This window comes from Coregonus clupeaformis, unplaced genomic scaffold (assembly GCF_020615455.1).
Source record: "Coregonus clupeaformis isolate EN_2021a unplaced genomic scaffold, ASM2061545v1 scaf3702, whole genome shotgun sequence".
NCBI lineage: Eukaryota > Metazoa > Chordata > Actinopteri > Salmoniformes > Salmonidae > Coregonus > Coregonus clupeaformis.
This window is the reverse complement of record NW_025537156.1, coordinates 12751-18189: the sequence shown is the minus strand read 5'-3', so window position 1 is coordinate 18189 and position 5439 is coordinate 12751. Positions and strand designations below refer to the sequence as shown.

At 40.3% G+C, this 5439-nt stretch overlaps 1 pseudogene; it reads right to left on the bottom strand.

Annotated features, from left to right (window-relative positions):
• Positions 1-4915: 4915 nt before the first annotated feature.
• Positions 4916-5090, bottom strand: LOC121532368 (annotated as a pseudogene).
• Positions 5091-5439: the final 349 nt, after the last annotated feature.

The window sequence follows — 5439 nt, the reverse complement described above, 5'->3', positions numbered from 1 at the left end:
TCTAAATAATGTATGTAACAGTACTTTCCCCGATGGGACAGTATGTTACTACCCAAACGGATGTTTTGACCACATTGAATTGGGGAGAATTAAACAATTGTACATCCTTAGGATTGGTGATGTTAGTATAAAAGTTTATTTTATAAATATTAAAATTGAACTGAAATTGTCAAACCCTGCATAAATATAAAAAAAGTTAATCAAACCCTACATGCTGTGACGCCTCTTGTATTTAGTTTAAATGTGTAAAGTATTTTGTATACTGTGCTGTAAAGTTTGACTGTATATTTTGTTAATATATATATGTTTAATGACCTTTATTTAACTAGGCAAGTCAGTTAAGAACAAATTCTTATTTACAATGACAGCCTACCAAAATGCAAATGGCTCCTGCTGGGACCGGGGCTGGGATTAAAAATAAAAAATTAAAAAATAGGCCAAAAACACACATCACGACAACACTACATAAACAGAGACCTAAGACAACACGGTAGCAACATCCCCTTGACAACATGGTAGCAACACAAAACATGGTAGCAACACAAAACATGGTAGCAACATTATTGGGACAGACAACAGCACAAAGGGCAAGAAGGTAGAGACAACAATACATCACGCCAAGCAGCCACAACAGTCAGTAAGAGTGTCTTTGAATGAAGAGATGGAGATAAAACTGTCCAGTTTGAGTGTTTTTGCAGCGCGTTCCAGTCGCTAGCTGCAGCGAACTGAAACGAGGAGCGACCCAGGGATGTGTGTGCTTTGGGGACTGGCAGAACAGGTGTTGTATGTGGAGGATGAGGGCTGCAGCAGGTATCTCAGCGGGAGGGTTTTATAAATAAGCATCAACCAGTGGGTCTTGCGACGGGTATACAGAGACGACCAGTTTACAGAGGAGTATTGTGTGCAGTGATGTGTTCGATAAGGAGCACTGTTGGCAAATCTGATGGCCGAATGGTAAAGAACATCTAGCCGCTCGAGAGCACCCTTACCTGCCGATCTATAAATTACGTCTCCGTAATCTAGCATGGGTAGGATGGTCATCTGAATCAGGTTAGTTTGGCAGCTGGGGTGAAAGAGGAGCGATTACGATAGAGGAAACCAAGTCTAGATTTAACCTTAGCCTGCAGCTTTGATATGTGCTGAGAGAAGGACAGTGTACCGTCTAGCCGTACTCCCAAGTACTTGTATGAGGTGATTACCTCAAGCTCTAAACCCTCAGAGGTGGGCTCCCGAGTGGAGCACTGCATCTGTGCTTGAGGCGTCACTACAGACCCTGGTTCAATTCCAGGCTGTATCACAATCCGGACGTGATTGGGAGTCCCATAGGGCAGTGCACGATTGGCCCAAGATTGGCCGGGGTTGGCAGTCATTGTAAATAAGATTTTGTTCTTAACTGACTTGCCTAGTTAAATAAAGTTTAAATAAATAGTAATCACACCGGTGGGGAAAGGGCATTCTTACCAAACCACATGACCTTTGTTTTGGAGGGGTTTAGAACAAGGTTAAGGGCAGAGAAAGCTTGTTGGACACTGAGCTTTGTTGTAGAGCGTTTAACACAAAATCCTGGGAGGGGCCAGCTGAGTATAAGACTATCTGCATATAAATGGACGAGAGAGCTTCCTACTGCCTGAGCTATGTTGTTGATGTAAATTGAGAAGAGCGTGGGGCCTAGGATGGAGCCTTGGGGTACTCCCTTGGTGACAGGCAGTGGCTGAGACAGCAGACGTTCTGACTTTATACACTGCACTCTTTGAGAGAGGTAGTTAGCAAACCAGGCCAAAGACCCCTCAGAGACACCAATCCTCCTTAGCCGGCCCACAAGGATGGACTACTGTATCAAAAGCTTTGGCCAAGTCAATAAAAATAGCAGCACAACATTGCTTAGAGTCAAGGGCAATGGTGACATCATTTAGGACCTTTAAGTTTGCAGTGACACATCCATAACCTGAGCGGAAACCAGATTGCATACCAGAGAGAATACTATAGACGTCAAGAAAGCCAGTCAGTTGACAAGTTCTTCCAACACTTTTGATAAACAGGGCAAAATAGAATTTGGCATGTAATAGTTAGGATCAGCTTGATCTCCCCCTTTAAATAAAGGACGCACCGTGGATGCCTTCCAAGCAATGGGAACCTCCCCAGAGAGGAGAGACAGGTTAAAAAAGGTCAGAGATAGGCTTGGCGATGATGTGGCAGCAACCTTAAAGAATAAATATATAAAGTATTGAAGTCTGTAGTCAACACATCAAAACAGATCAACATCTTTGGTTTTGTACTCTTAATTTTGTCATACGCTGGAGGGGGGCAGTGCTATAATTTTCTGTCTCGAAACGCAACAAATATTTTGGACGTTCTCTAAAAGTCACTGGCCAAACCAATACACGGACTTGACAGTCAAACAAACCCTTAAATAGCAGCCAACTGTTTCAACTTGATATCCTATGGCAGCCATGATCCGTTTAAGCTATCAGACAGTGTTCCCCCGCCCCTTGCCATGATGGCAGCCTCCCAAAATCAACATCCACCATTCCAAATTAAAGTGCCCATCTAACCCACCTGGTTATTCCAAGTTTACATGTGGCCTTTGAATAGTGTTTACACAGTGCTACACCTAGTGAGGCCTTAAAGTCATATATATTTTTCCAAGCGTATGGATGATTCGCAATATATATTAAGCCAAATAAGCATCGTACAATTAAAAGGTAGAACACACTTCATTTCAAAACAGCCACAAATAATATAATGAACTCCGGGCTTGTGGAATTATACTTACGCTAAGCCGTCCACAACCGTAAGACCCACTAATTTCGTTATTTTATCAAAATAATGTATTGCTTTCTTGCAATAAATCACTTCTCTGGCTTTCAAGTCTATGAGTCTACTCTCATGTCCTAGTGAGTAGCCAGCTGACCTCTGCATTTTAAGTCTAGCCCATTTGCTAACTAACAAGGTAGAACAGATAAATTTATGAACACACACCGAGTCTCCAACTGTTTGAACAGCATGCACACCTGTTCAGATGTTGAAATCAAGAGGCCTGTTTTATTCCTCAGAATGAGAACGAGTTGCCAATTCCATAGAATTGTTTATGCTCATTTATAATATGTGGCTTAAAGGTACCGCGATGCAGCTTGGGACAGAATTCATCTTCCAGAAACAATGTTTGACACTCTTAGTAGGATCTACTCTTCGCGCAATTTCAGAAGTTAATGTAAGGGTATCCGCTATTACAGTAAAAAACAATGTCTCAACGAGTTCTGTTGGACCAAATCTCAAACCGCAAGTGGAACCCGTTGGTCAGAGTAAGAAGTGATCTTTCATCTTTGTTGCTGTGAGTGGCAGGGGCTTAGCGTGAGTATGGTCCGGAAGTTAGAGAATTGTGCATTTTTCAAACACCTGAGCAGCTTTTTCCTGCAATCTAGAGAAATAATAATTATGCTTAATTCTATGTAAAAATATATATATATGTATATTTTTCTGCATATCTTTGAGCTGTCTGTATCCTGACTGGTGTGTTTTTTTTGAAACTACATATGCTTCTCTGCTTCTCTGCTAAAATCTGGGTAAAAGATGGAAAGGAATGTGAGTCTTATTCAGTACATTTCGTTATTGCCTGCTTTTACTTATACATTTTTTACTAAACAATTTTCTTCTAATTTTTCTAAAAAACTGCATTGTTGGTTAAGGGCTTGTAAGTAAGCATTTCACTGTAAGGTGGTAAATAAAATTTTATCTGGTTTGATTTCTCAAGTCTACCAACTTTGCCAGCTAAAATAGTTAGACAAGCCCCCCACCTACAGGACAAATCTGAAGGTACGTTTCGACCAGAAGCGGTGCCTCCGCTTGACAACTCTTCGTTCCAAAAGATTGGCCGCTTCGTGGGCTTGGGTGTAGGCATGAACCTATGCAAGTAAGTAAATACATTTTCAAAATGTAAAAGAACGATGTATTATTAGCTAGCTAAAGTTAGCTCGCTACAGCAGGCCACTGTGTGTAGGCTAATGAGATGCTTGTTAGCCAACTTTACATACTATAGCCACAGATAAAACAATGAGACAGATATTTCACCGGATGTATAAATGTGAAGCATCCGCTTGCGTTTCAGCTCACTACCAAATATGGTAGAGAGAGAAGCTCACTGGCCGGCAGTGGGAGAAGATGGAACGAGATGGTTTTGGCCGACATTCTGTAAAATGTTCTCATCGATTAAACATTTGATCTCAATATTGCTTTCTGTTCCTAAAACTAGAATATGTTATGAACAGAGTGGACAAAACGTTGTACTCTTTACCCTTTGCAAAAGTTTTAAAAATCGCGTTGTTTAGAAGGAGTGCAAAGGCGAATGAGTTATTGCACACGCACACTGCACAGAGGAGGCGTATCCTAACGGAAATATGCAGATGTTGCTAGATCGCACCAATAGGATCTCGCTAGCTCGTACTTTGTAACATAGGAAGCATATTGAGGCTAGGCTGTAAGACAGTTACTGTATTGTATATATGATATGTACATATGCCTCCAGCGAAGGAATAAGTCTTGGTACACTATATGAAGTTTGACACTCGAAAAAAGTGCAGTGAGAAATCATAGAAATAGAATCAATGGGATAAATAGCCATAGTTACTTTGTAACACAGGAAGATGAAGAACAAACCATGCTTTCATTTCAATGGCATATATTTGAATTTTGTGAAAATAGCAGGCCTATGAATAATGACTTCAGGCAAATAGATCAAATAACGTTACCAGTACATGACTTTAGTCATTAGAATAGGCGACTGACTTGACCACCACTAGCAAGTCATCATCGACATTGAGATGAACTACCTCAAACGTAATTTCATCATAATCCCAATAAAAGAACACTAAACCAGTCAATTGAATTGTCCTACTTGTTTTCCTTGACAATGGGAGAAAAGTGTTGCACCGTTCCCGGAGGTACTGCAATACCGGGTCGATGCGTGGAGCGGACGGAGCAAGCCCCATTTCCGACTCCCTGTTCGAAAAATCCATTTAATATGTAGTCCCCCAATGGGGGACGTATCAGATATTAAACTGATAAGAACAGATTTTTTCTTTTGGAAAAGTTTTTATTTGTCAATTCCTTTAAAACAGCTCACATTTGAAATTCATTTACACACATAAAAACGGCATAAAGTGCATTAAAACCAGCATTACATTACAGTTACATTTTAAAAGGTACATGTTGTTTATTTAAAACAATAAAACAATCCTACATAAAAGTACCTATTCCTGTAAAAGCCAATTAGTAAAAGCCATTTTAAAATGTGTGTACATGATTTAACAAAGTTAAAACAGTTTTTAAGACATAAAAAGCCTGTCAAAAAGTCCCTTTGTTAAAAAAGCTGTCTTCGGTCTTTTGTACAAAAACGGGGTGAGTCCTTATCGAAAAAGCCTCCTCTTGCTCTTCCTGAATCAA